Source organism: Oxyura jamaicensis, chromosome 3 (assembly GCF_011077185.1).
Source record: "Oxyura jamaicensis isolate SHBP4307 breed ruddy duck chromosome 3, BPBGC_Ojam_1.0, whole genome shotgun sequence".
Taxonomy (NCBI): Eukaryota; Metazoa; Chordata; class Aves; order Anseriformes; family Anatidae; genus Oxyura; species Oxyura jamaicensis.
Genome location: NC_048895.1, coordinates 85,767,787 through 85,781,453, shown reverse-complemented (window position 1 = coordinate 85,781,453; position 13,667 = coordinate 85,767,787). Strand labels below are relative to the sequence as shown.

The 13,667-nt window shown below is 38.9% G+C and overlaps 1 protein-coding gene across 6 annotated transcripts in view; it reads right to left on the bottom strand.

The window, feature by feature from the left end:
- The window catches only part of FILIP1 (filamin A interacting protein 1), a 121,569-nt gene that overhangs the window by 72,338 nt on the left and 35,564 nt on the right, over positions 1–13,667 (bottom strand). For 2 of the 6 annotated variants that reach the window (XM_035320584.1, XM_035320583.1), the window contains exon 2: positions 4,570–4,710. The exons of the other annotated variants lie outside the window; for them this stretch is intronic. The gene's annotated coding sequence lies outside the window, so the exon portion shown is untranslated. The remainder of the gene's footprint in view (positions 1–4,569; positions 4,711–13,667) is intronic. 6 annotated transcript variants of the gene reach the window in all.

Sequence of the window (13,667 nt, the reverse complement as noted above, 5' to 3'; positions counted from 1 at the left end):
GAAAAGAAAAGAAAAGAAAAGAAAAGAAAAGAAAAGAAAAGAAAAGAAAAGAAAAGAAAAGAAAAGAAAAGAAAAAAGAAAAGAAAAGAAAGGAGAAGATGAATTTTCTTTTTTTTTGCCACTAGGGTAGAGTAAAAATACGTTAGCTGTTTTCTTAGAAAGTAATTTCAGTTCAGAGCCACAGAAAGATATTAAAAAGAGCTTCTATAAATGGAGTGGGTGTTTTACAAGCCTACACGAAGATAAAATCTTCTGCACTGGCACAAAGTCACACTGTTCAGCTTTAAGCATCTCACTTCCATGACTGAACTAGGGCTTTAGGTTTCATTTGTAATCTGCAGTGTCTTTATGGAGCCTGAGCTCTCTGGAGCCTGAGCTCTCTGAGGCTATCTCAAGACTTCAGGATTGTCACCATCCTTGGTCATGCAGCTTCAGTGACCACCATGGCTCCTGCCTATCACAGAAAGCATCCCCTGACTCTTTCCATGGAAAAAGGTGGTGGGCAGAGGATGCTCCAGCACCCCTGTGAGAAGACTTGGCTGGAGGACACTGCTGCATCCTGCCCCTGGAAAGTGCTGGGAGGGCTCAGCTTTACCCCTTAGGGCCACCACTAAAGAGGCTGTGCCCCTGGGCACTTCTGTTGGCAAGGTGATAAACTGGAGCTGGATATATATAAGCATAACATCATGAAGGCTGGGTTTGCTGCTGGGCAGGGAGGCAAGGGCACATGTCTGGCACCTCATTATCAGCATCTGACAGAGTGCCTACTTGGTGGCAAAAATTAGGACATGACGGAGACTATGCTCCCCTTTACCCTCACAGTCTCTGCTATAATCAGTGTTGCATTAATGAAGTTACAAACTCAGTGTCTTGTGCTTTGGGGGTGGATTTTCCACAAGGCATCAGCACACAAACTGCTGTCTCAGGGACACTTCTGGCTGAGAGAAGTAGAGAACCCAATGTTTCTAAAAAGTATCCAAAACAGCCAAAAACTCACTCTTACTGGGTTACCTAAATAGGAAAGCAGCTCATTTGACTATCCAGCCACAAATCCTTATGCTGAACTCTCCTTCTGAGGGAATAACTTGGGGCAGGGGAGGAATTTGTCTATTATTGTCCAAAACAAATAATTACAGAAACAGCAATAAGCAATGGATCTGTTAGATTTTATTTTTTTTAGTTAGAGCAAGTGAAATACATCAGAGACTCAGTTTTGGCAATGAAGGTAAATCTGAAAAAAAAATCATCATAAATTTTTCAAATGCCTATTTCTTATGAGGAGACAGATGACAGAAAAGCAATTTGGTTCTCAGTGTTGCTGAAAGAAACTGGTGGGTGCCTCTAAATGTCATAGCCTCACTGGGTCTCTTAATGCAGATTGCAAAGGCTGACTTGACTTTTCATAAAGACGCCAAAAAGTTTGGTCACTACCCAAAAAAGCCGGGGGGAGGCATCTGCAAGTCTGATTGGTAAATCGGATAAAGGAGTCACGTAAGAAAGTGGCATATAAAAAGAGAAATCACTGTTTCTCTTCAGTTACTGAAAAATAGTCTGAGAAAATATTTTTCCCAGCACTTATGTAATGTCTCAGCATTACTTATTTGTTTACTTAAATACTTTTCAGCTGCCTTCAAGGAAGTGTAGGTGACTGAGAAGTTACTTTGGGCTGCTTCTCCGGTGCACTGTGCGGCAGACCTGCAGCCTTGGCAAGGTGGTGCTGTGGTCGGGTGGGCAGCACTGGCAGCTCTGTCCCGTCTTGGCTCCACGGGGAGGGAGCCAGCCCCTGGCCCAGGCAGCGGGATGCTTCGGGAGGCAGAGATTTGTGACTCGCACGGGACAGCAAAACCCTGCGGCTTGTGAGGAAGGCAGAGACCATCAGGTCCCCTCCCCAACAGTGCCTCAGGACAACCTCAAATAAAACTCTCTCTCTTTCCCAAATTGTTGTTGTAATGGATGGGAATTGATCTTAAAGGTAATAAGGATACTGAAATCCCATTGATTATGTGCAACAAGAGGTATAAATGCTGGTTATGATCAAAAGCCTAACTTTTCTTCCTCTGTCTGAATTGCTCAAAATGATATTGTTATTGCTTTTTAGCTTCTCACCTGGGGTCTGGAGAAAGGAAGATTAACCTGTTTTCCTCCTGTGAGGAAGGAAGTTCATCTCTTCATATTATGGTGCTCTTTTAGCTATCTGAAGAAACGATGTAACAGAAACTATTCTCACATGCTCATTTTTTGCCACCCCCACAATTTATTCCCAGCTGTCTTGTGTTCCTATACCTCATGCAAATGTCTAAGTGAACTTTGAGTGCAACCTCTTTCCTGTTGCTATACCCTGCATGGCCCACAGATAAGAGCTTTTCCTTATCTGTATTTGTTCACATGCACACTGCAGGAATTTCAGAAGTGAAAGATATTTTTTCAGCCCTGCCCAGCTGAGAGTTAAACCACAGCCCAGGGCAGCCGACTGGTGAGCACAACAGTCCAGGAAAAGCAGGCTCGGACTAGCCAGCTGAGCCTCTGCTGAATATACGCTGAGGATACTTCAAAAGGATTTCAGAAAAGTCAGGACAAAGTCCTCAAGTTAAATATATATTTCCTTACCAAATTATTAAGGATATTTTATATCCTTAAACCTGAAAGACTCTGCTAAACTAACTGTAATTTGAGGAATATATGCACTTGTTTATTATTAAAATATTTATCAGCTAGGAAGCTAAGTTGAATTCATCAGTTCATGTTCATTTCTATCCAGTCACATTTTCTGGTTTTCTTTAATCAGCATAGTATTTGAATATCACTGCCTTAGAGTAATCGTTAAACTCAGTCAAACACCTAAAATATTACTGGCCTCCTCATTAAGTTCTGTAATTCACTTAATCAAAGTTAATTTCAAAAGCTCATATCCTACTACATCCTTTAAATTCTTCCCATACAACATCATTGAGTGTATGTCAAAGAAATTGCATAAATAATAAAAATAATCACTCAGTAGTTTGCCAGTTGGCTCTAGGGCTATTAAACTGACCTGCGACGAAATGGCAATATTAAGAAAGTCTCTGTATAGCTGTGAGTTTGCCGTGTGAGTGACTTAAGATAGCTAATGGATTATAATTTGATGGATAATAAAGCCTAGAAAATAAAAATATTGTCAGAACCTAGAATTTAGCATTATGCCACAGACTGGTGTGCCAGCAGCACACACATCTCCCCTGCACTCAAGGTCGGTATGAAAAAATGTTGTGCAGTTGGCTTCTACAGGTAGCCAAATACATGGCATTATCTCTGTTTAGGTTAACAAGAACAAGACTGGACAGTTGTGTATAAAAACTTGTCATGTAATGATCTCTTGTACCTTGAAGAGGTATTTCTAAAAAGGAAAACAAAACAAAACAAAACAAAAAACACAACAGAATTGTTCTTCCCATCGTATCTTCCTAAAAGCTGAAAAGCATAAGTTTATTAGGCTTTCCCAAATCTCAGAGAAACTGTTCCAAATGCCTAAAAAGGTGAAAGATTAAATAAATGATTTTTTCAAGTAATTGAAAATATATTGAACTTCATAACACATGCACATTTTTAAATAAAACAGAAGATACTGTGTTAAATCTGATTAAAAAATCTCTTAACTAGAAACACACCATTAACTGTACTCGAATCTGCTTTGTGCCAGAGAAAAATAAAATTTTCTCTGTGTAGCACTGTTAGGTAAAATAGTAACTATATAAATTTAAGATAGAAACTTAGTTATGCCAAGTTATTGGAAATTAGCATTATGAATGACAGTATAAGGAGGATTATAAGATGTATTGCAGGTTTCAACCCACTAAAAATAGAAAAGCTATACAAGCCATAAAAATTGCACAATGTACAATTTTCAGTTCCAGGAAGATTGTGTTTGCAATCCTTGACTACAAATGGAGCTGCTTTCTGATTGTTAAGATAGATATTCTGGGGCTGTAATTAATACACACAATCCCAAGCTTTCCAAATGAGTCAGACATTTCAAAATATGATATGATACTAGGCTTAAAGTTCTGTGATTTTTAGAAAACTAGTCAGTGGTTGCCTTCCAGGTTTTGATCTGGGTTCTCAATTTCAAGGTACATTCCAGCACCACAAGACATTTTAAAACTGGAAATAAAGAGTATTGTATAACCAATATAATTCTAGCAACAGGACTTTTAAAAGATAGGCAAAATCCCAAACAATATTGAGGCATCTGATGCGGTCATTAGAGTCAGTGGTGCCTGCTGAAGGGTTCATCTTTACACTAATTCCTTAACTCAGGATGCTTATTATGAACTAAAAAAAAATATGCTAAAAGGTTTTAGACGAAAACATTGTACATTCAGGGTGTCCTTGATAATCCTCAACAATCCCTGAGGGCTCTGACAGCCCTGTAGTTCCAATGAGCCTTTGAAAGGCAGCAGATGACAAGTTATTTTGTTCACCTCCTGGAGCTGACATCTGCAGGAACCTCGAGAGCTGCTTTCCAGCCATGCTATTGCAACTGCAACTCCTAAATGTTGTGTTGGCCGGGCAGCCCGTGGTGTGCAGCAGTACCTGTGTCGAGGGATGCTTCCAGAGCAGTGGCTTCGCTAGAATCTAGGTCCGGAGGGGGTAGGAGGGGGTCGAGGATGGAGCTGTCCCTGTGCCATCGCTCTGCTGCTCCCACCTGGGGCTGACTGGGGTCCCTGCCGCTCCCTGGAGAAAAGATAAAGCTCAGGGGCTGACAAAAAAATGACAAAATGGAGAAGCAGTATCGTATGCTTGCTCAGCCGCTGGTCAGTAGGCCAGCTGGAAAACACAGACTTCCAGGTTTAAAATGGCTTGAAAATGTATATGTATATATATAATTTAAATATTCCCTTTGACTTTATCTAGGTGTCTCCACAGCCAGAGCACAGAATTCAGAACACCAGGTGATGCACCTGAAGATATGATACAGAAATACCAATCCCGGCAGTAAAACCTTGCACTCCTGCTGCTTCCCTCTGAGCTGGTGCCACAAGTTTCCACTTTCTGCTCTAATTTAGCAATCAATACCAAGTAAAACTCTCCTCCCAAAAGAGAGTAGCTGTAACAAGTGAAGTAAAAAAGCTGTAGGTAATACACTGGGTTCCTCACTGAGTAGCCTAGCTGTGCAGAATATATAGAGTGCAATACAATGATGAAATGACTGCAGATGATGATTAAATGACTGCAGAGATGTAAGCTCCCCTGCTTGTCCCATCCAGTAGTCACACTGCACATACTGCACAGACTCCCTTGGCTGGCCAAGCTGGGCAATCAGCAGCACAGCAGGAGCTGCAAACCAGCTTCTTGCACAGCCTGCGAGGCAAATAAGGCTGGGGCCATGGTGACACCTCCAACAACCATGGAAGGATGGAAGTATAGGCGACATTGAGAGACTGACTGCTATTTAAATCAATTATATAATTCTCCTAATAACAATGCAGACATATGGGGGGATTAACACTTAAGGAATAAAGCAGGACCACTATGGTGTCTAGGCTTAAAGAAGCTAGAACAGTGTATGGCACATTTCCCCATTATTTCTCAACAAACTGTATGTGAATTCTTGCAAAACAGTAAATATCATTTGGGCATTTGCAGATGGCTTTTGTCCCTTCTCTGTATTGACAGAACATGATTAACTGGATTATGAGCAATGTAAGCACAGACACAGTAAAGATGTCTTAACCAGATGTAATCACAATTAAACTGGTGCAAACCCCTTAAATTAAACTTGGCTTTACAGATTATTTCATTGACAAATATTTAAATTTTCCTGAAAATTTGTTTTGGAAACTTCAGTCTTGAACTGCAAGTTCTAGAAGGAAGTAGAGCATTTATTTATTTAGTAATTTATTTATTATACAAAACATTTGCTACAAGCACAAGGACTCGGGTTATCTCACTGTTATACCCACAAGCTCTGAATCACATTTGACATGGCAGTTTACAAGAGGCAATTTGGAGATAATTTGTATGAGGAACATGGGATTTACAGAAATTAATTTTTTGCCCTACAAAAAGTTTGTCCTTCATAAGAGTCAGTGAAAGTTTTCTAATGAATTTGAAAAGACGAAGCAGCAAGATTATTGTATTTAAATGTTAGCATGCAATTATATAGAGCTGACAAAAGAAAGTGAGCCATGTACTCATAAGAGCCTAATTTTCAGTGCAATTCATAAAATTACAAGAAAGAACAGTTTTGTGTCAATCATCTCATGCTAGTCTATTAAAATTACAAAAAGAGTGGACCAAGGTATAATGGGCCAAATTTTTACTTTATTCTTGAAGAGTCTCAATTCTTTTGAGTTTACACAATCACTGCAGATTTTCATCAGCTTAAACGATTTATTTAATCTGATTAAATGATTTTTTTTAATCGGATTTACTGAATGCAAAATAGTGGCTTGGTGCATAGTTTTCAAAAAAACTTGTTCACAGAAGATGTGGTTTAAAACCAGGCAATGACATCAAAATATGAGGTGTGCAGATATGACAATTTAACTCAATAAATGTAAATAGGTTAATTTTTTTTGTCTTACTCTCAATATAGTGGTGTGAAGCTACCGATTATCTATAAATCTGTTTTGGAGAAACCCTGTCTCAGCTCTCCTCTTTCACATATGCATATCCCTTTCTCCCTGGTAGGGAGAAACCATGGAGTGGGGAACCAAATTTAGCAGGAGGAAAGCTGAAGTCTTCTTTGGCATTTTGACCAAGATACTCTAATGACAGCTTTGATGAAATTTCCTTTCTTACCACTGACTGCTCAATCATATTGGTGGTATTTTGCATCATATGGACATGTGTACAAATTCTGTGGCTTTATTTTACCGTTACAATTAGAAACATTTTTTACAACTGCAGCTCCATCTAATTTATCATCAGGGCCCCAAGGGCCCAGGATCCCAGACAGCCCCGGGGCTGTCACCTCCTGCCCCAGTGAGGCTGCAGCAAGGCCGGATCCAGTTCCCCACAGCCCAGCCACGCTCAGCCATGGGCCCCACTGAGCCAGGCCCACCCACGGGTCCACAGCCTGTCCCCGACCCCAGGGAGGTGCCAGGAGCCCACCATTCCCAGCCCCTGGCCACCTGTGCAGTGCCGTGACATGTATTTTCTTCAGCATGTATTGATTTGCTCCTAACCACAGATGGGAATCCCCTTGTTAGCTTGTGTTTTTAAGAGCATTTCATTTTCACTGATCTTTATGTGCACATGTACCAGCTAAAAGTAGTGCTTCTCTTTTTCTACAGTGTATGATAAAATCCCTTTTTTTTCTTTAGGGGACAGAGAAAAGCTAAAAGGAAATTAGTGTGTTAATTCCTAAAAAAAAAAAAAAAAAAAAAAAAAAAGGATTTCAGTACAAAAAAATCCCTCTCATCTCCAAACTAAGATGCATCCTACACAAGTGACTATGGCCCCAAGCTCTGGGATGGCAGGCTCAGCACAACTAGGAAAAAGTTTCTGTACAAAGCTACTCATATGACTTGATGAAACTATTGATTCAGGAAGGATTAAAACAAACAAACAAACAAACAAGTACAAGGGATAACTGTCACAGCCTTAACAGCTGGGAGTCATGATTTTCCTGAAGATTTCCAAGAAGCTATCACACAAGAAACCAGGAGGTACTGGATGTGATCTAATATCCTTTTCTCTACCGTCCTTAGAGGTGGTGGGATCAGTTATCCCCACACTCCCTTTGCTTTACAGTGCCTGTAATCAACAAGGACCCCACTCTGAAGCCCTCACTCCAAGGAACCAGCTGAAGTCTTCCATTGAAATTTCTTAAAGACATCATATGAATACAACTGTGGCTTTTCCAGGAAAGATTTATCACATTCTATATAGCATTCACAGGAATTTTCTCAGTTACTGTGAAATAATATTTGAAAATCTCAGACCCCTTTCTTCTGTGATTGCTGTCACAAGTCTAATCAACTGCATACTGAGCTGGCTGAAACTCTCAACCAAGTCATGATTATCATTGATTTCCCAGCTTTTGATTAAACCCTAAAACATTTTATACTGCTATTTCAATCAACTGCTTAGATAAAAGCATTCTTTCTAATAAATATCCCCTTAGAAGATTTCAAAACCTTTACTCAATCTCCTAAATATTTGGCACTGCACATCCTTGCAAGCCTGAAATTATTACTCTGTTTGCTATAGCTTCTTTTATTACGCTATTATACAAGACTGTTGTACTTTGTCATTTGTAGCACATTACCTCAGACTTGTTGAGGAACAAAGATGGACTTCTAGGGTGACTGAGGAAGAGGGAACCTATCATATGAGAAGAGATAATGAAGAGCTTGACTTGTTTAGCTTAGCAAAATAAGGGCTTGTTAAGTGATCCAGTTGCCGTCTATAAATATATCAGGGAGGGAAACATCAGGGAGATAGAAAAGCCATTTAAACTACATGACAGTGTTGGCAAGGGAACCCAACGGCACAGAGTGGCCAGAATTTATTCTGTGCTCCAGGTTCTCACCTGGAGCATTGAGATTTGGGAACAACTTTCCAGTTGCAGAAACAGCAGCAAAAATCCTAACAACACAGTGAAACCTGATAAACTTATTAAGGGGGTTTATAAAGTGTGATTTCTACAATATTAGGAGAATAAATGTGATGATCCATTATACCCTTTCTATTCCCATGTTCCTGAATAAAGCTGTACTATATAATACAGATTCTGTAACCTTCTAGCATGCATGCTTCAGAACAAGATATTACAGAATATTCTATATACTTCAAGCTATTTAAAACAACAACAAAATACCAAAAACAAAAACAAAACTCCCCAAATAGTTCAGTTTAGTAAATGTACTTGTTCAGGGTAGTGGAAAAACTTAAATAATTTTGTCTCCCAAAATGACAATAAATTCAATAGAATCTAAATGTTTTACAAGATAAACATCTTTTACATGCAGTTTTCCATGACAGAAATTCCTAGGATTATTGATAATTAGTTTTATTTGCCCTCCAGAATTATTTAAGGTTTATTACAAATTTCATACAATATTTTATCCATGACTTTAAAACCTTTGTATCTGAACTGCAAGTGTTATTTCTGGTATTCTGCTCTAAGCTATAAATTAATTAAGGACAAGTACATTTTTCTGCTAATGCATTTTATGTTGGAGGGTTTCCAAAAGATATAGCCAAAGGAACAGAATTATGATTGTTTCTCATTTACTTTGGTCATAGCATGGGTTGTACATGTGAGAGGAAAGACTTTTTGTTAAAAAGAGAGCTGTCTGCTGTCTGTTTTGGTAGAAACTGTACAGAACTTCAGTTTTCTCATGCTTACAAGATAGCTTATGCTGAGCTTGAAGCAAAAAGCTGTGAACTTCTACAGAGCAGAAAACTTCTTTGCAGGAAAAATAAAAATAAAACAAAAGTTTGGAAAAAGTCTACTTTTGCCAAAGCCAGTAGCATTTTTACATAAAATCAATCATTTACAAAAGGTATTTTTTCTCAATGCACAGACATACATACACCTTGAATGGAACAAAATTACTGCCGCAATGGAGCTATGTATATGTTCGTTTTCCTGTCACTCCTTGACAAAACTTTTACAGGAATTACCAGCATTCTATCTTGATATAAAATATATTAGCACAGTGAAGGCAAATTTTACTATGAAGATGCCCAAAACATAACTATAAGATTTTATCTTAATCTTATTCACCCTAATCCCACCCAAAGTGGGTTTGTTATTACCAGTTCATTCAGCAAGTAAAGTTAAAAATCTCTCACCAGTTTCTTGTGAAAAATGCTAGTTTCAGCTCTTCAGATTCAGTATGATATGCTCAGAAAGAAAGGATCCAGCAGATTGGAAAACATCTCCCCATTGTCATCAGTTAATGGGTGGCTTAGGACTTGCATTATTGACTTTTAACATCTTTCCCTATAAATATAAAAAAATCCTTTGAAAGCATACTAAGCTTCTGGCTTTAATCAAGCACTCTGAAAAACAAGCACCCATTTACGTATGTGTTTGTCTACATAGCTTTGCATGTTGTTGCTGTTGTTGTTGCTTTTAATTTTGTTGCCTTTTGCTTTTACCACATGTATGTTCACTCATGCATTGTGAAGGAGCATCCATCCATCTTCTTCAGCCTCCTTATTCAATATCCTCCCTTCATGCCTCCTTTATACATTTTTCTCTTAACAAAGCAATCCCTGTTTCACTTTTAATGCTGACAATGTTAGTGACTTTCATCATAGCATCCGTTTCTACTCTCATTATATATTTATAAGGATACAATCAGAAAGGATATGCATTTTTCAAGCTCCCCATTTACGACAGCATTGTATGTCACGTATATACATCCCCACAATCTAATTTCCTCTTTAAACTTGACTTTTATGTCAAGGAAAAGTAGTCCTTGTTTTGAACAGAAACTGTTCATGTGCTCCAAATACTTTCAGAAACAAACTTGTCATGAATAAATGAAGACTGATAACAGGCTGATGTTCTGGAACATTTTTTCATACATAGGGGAAAATGGAAACTTTTTTTTTTTTTTCAAAATGTACTCCTTTGATTTTTTTTTTCATCAGACTGCTAATTTTTATTGTTTTCCTCTCACATGAAAAGTAACATAAATCACTGTCACCTAACAATTTAAAGCAATGTTCACTCTCTTTTCTACTTTTCCACTATTTCATCGTAAATACACTAATGCAATTCTAAAACAGTAACGTTGACTTACGCTACTCTTTAGTTGAAAATTTATAGATTTTTCTTAAAGTCTTAAAAAAAATAAGAAGAAGAAGATGGTCGGGCATTTTCTATTTTTCTTTCTCAATGACTTATATGTATTTTACTGTGTAAATAGGCCAATTTCCCTAATCCATAAACTAAATAATTTCCATGTCCAATAAAACTGGATTGATTTAGAGAAGATAAATTAAGCATGGCTGATATACTTAGCAAGAGCTGATTAAAACACAGCATTTTAACATGCCTGTGTGATGATGGGTCAGGCTGGTAGTAAACAGAAGTCTGTATTTTCTCATGACTTCTCTGTTGTTTCCGTGGAATGAACTAGTGGTTGTGGTGGAACTCCTAAAAGACACAAATTCATGTAACAAAAGCACCAGGGTATCTTGGCAAACAGAGCCTACACAGAGCTCCTTAACAGTGATAAGGCAAAGGTCATGAACTAATTTCATTAGTCAGTCAATGAAGAGATGTCAGGGCCCTGAAAGGTGTCTAAGAAAATCCTAGTAGGCCACATTATTGCACTAAGGTTTGTGTATCAGATACAAGAGATAGCTTCACTAAGGAATCTCCAGCACGATAGCCTTTAAGTCTATTTTATGGCTGGTTTACGTACAGTAGAACCTCCCTAGGGACTGCTGTTGCCTCTAATCCCCTGAAATGTTGGAGGTAAACACTCTAGGGGTGACAAAAAAGTTTAGAGTACTAGTTCTAGATATTGACCCCATGGGAAGAATTCACATGCAGGCTTTTTATTCATCAGAAAACCTGTCTTCAACAATCTCACAGAAGTATCTGATCGTTTCTGTGCATCTCAAGGGCCTCGGCCTTCACACTTGCTCATCCAGCACTCAGCAGAGCTCAGCCTATCTGTAGGAGGCCAGGAGGCCTACCTGTAGGAAGCCAGGAAGACAGGTAACTGACTTCTTTCCAACGGATAGAGTCCTAGTAGAAAATTAGTGCATGCTCCTGTCGCTTCCTGGCACCTGCTCCCTTTGGCTGGTTATTTTTAGTTTGTACAAGTTTTCAGAAAGTCTCTGCAGACAAACAAAATGAGGTGGTTCTTCTCACACTGAATAGCAGCTCTGAAGAGCTCCTCCCCTCTGGATTAAGAAGTTCACATGGCTTAGAGGGAGACTGGAGAAATACTTGGGAGAAATACTTATTGTTGCTATCAGATAAACCACATCAGCTTCAAGCAATCTCTATAGTTGCAAATAGCTGGAGGCAGTGAGAGTGCTCAGAAGTTTTGTATTCCTGCCCTGTACTTGATCTCCCTGGCTATCTGTTTTCAGCCATCGGTCTGTGTGTTTGCTTCTTTGTTTGTTTGTTTTTCCAGGGCAGAGCACAAATGCAGTCCCTGGCTGCCACAAATTATGCTGTGGAGTTCCCTCAAGTTCACTGAATTGCAGGGGTTGGCCAAAAGAGAGTAAAAAACTTAAACCTTACCTTGGGAAAATTTGTCAGTGGCTTACTGCTAATTTAGCAAACTTCTCTGTTTTCATCTGATTCCTTACGACAGGATGCGAAGCTAAATCTGAAGGACTTGATGCTCAGCTCTTTTAAATTACTAGGGCTTGGCTGGGACCCTTGAAAGCAGGGTCATTTATCCCGCTGCCCTACCGACATGAAAAGTGTTGTTTTCCAAGGATGCTTTCACTGAATTCTTTTGAAAGTACATGTTATGTTTCCTTCATTGTCCGAATGCGAAAGACTTCTACGTTAGAATAAAAACTATAATTCATACTCTGCAACAATACAAGCTAATTGTATCCTCAGCTGCGGTACACAAAATCATATCTCCTGGCAGGTGCTCTGGAACTGGCTCACGTTAGCCTTAAACCACAAGAATTTGTTGTCATTACTGGGCGGTTCAAATGAGAAAGCTGTTCTTGCAAAACAGTATTTAATGGGCCTGAAAATAAGAACAGAGCAGCAGGGAACTGCAAAACGTTATCTCAAAAGCACTTGCCTCACCCTTCAATTAAATCCAAAATCAACTCTTCCCATGGACAGAAAGAAGGGTAGAGAAAGTTGTTTGTCACTGCAAATGACTTGCATGCCATGGCTCAGATGTCACAACACTCTTTTCAGTAATACCTGTAAGCTTTCAGTTATGCCTTAAGTGCCTAAAAATTAAAGGTATCTTGAACAGCAAGGATCTTCATCACATGTATATTCAGACAGTTGTATTTATTTATGCAACATTTGCTCCTCAGAAACATTTCAGCTGAATTAGTGCTGGAGTTGTTGGTTCTAAACAACCTGTATCCAAATTTTTATTACACCCGAAAGACTACTCAAGATAAAAGTAGTGGAAACATAGGGCACATTTTCCAAGCTGCAATTTAACACTGTATTGAATTGCTTCAGAATACTCTAGTATCTGAAATCACTAGCAATGTTCACAGTGTATATCACAGCTAAAGTTCTACATAAGCATATTTTTAAAATTATGTCTTCTTTCACTTTGCAGTTTTGTTCAAAAATGCCATTCTCATGGCAGAGTTGGTAAAATATGCATCACTCAAATCTCTGCAAAGAATACAGCCTCTGCTCTGCTTTATGTCAGATGATTTCATCAGCTCTTGGAGAAGGATCTTGAATGAGGATGTTGGCAGATAAAAGTCTTCTTGCTTTGATTTAGAATTGTGATTTCTAACATTAAGAAAATGTGCATTGTATGTGGGGCACTGGAAACATGCAAGGAGTAGTCTTTGACTTCATGCGATCACTTCATAGTTGCCTCTGAGGTTCTGCTTCACAAACAGGGAGCTACCCCTGGGCTCTAAGGCACTGCCTCTGTCCTCTCACAGGGGAGAAGGGCAAGGGATTCAGCTGGCATCAAATCCTTATGAGTTACTGCACATCCCAATGCTCTAGTCCTGCATGTAACAATACAGAAAGCTCAGCA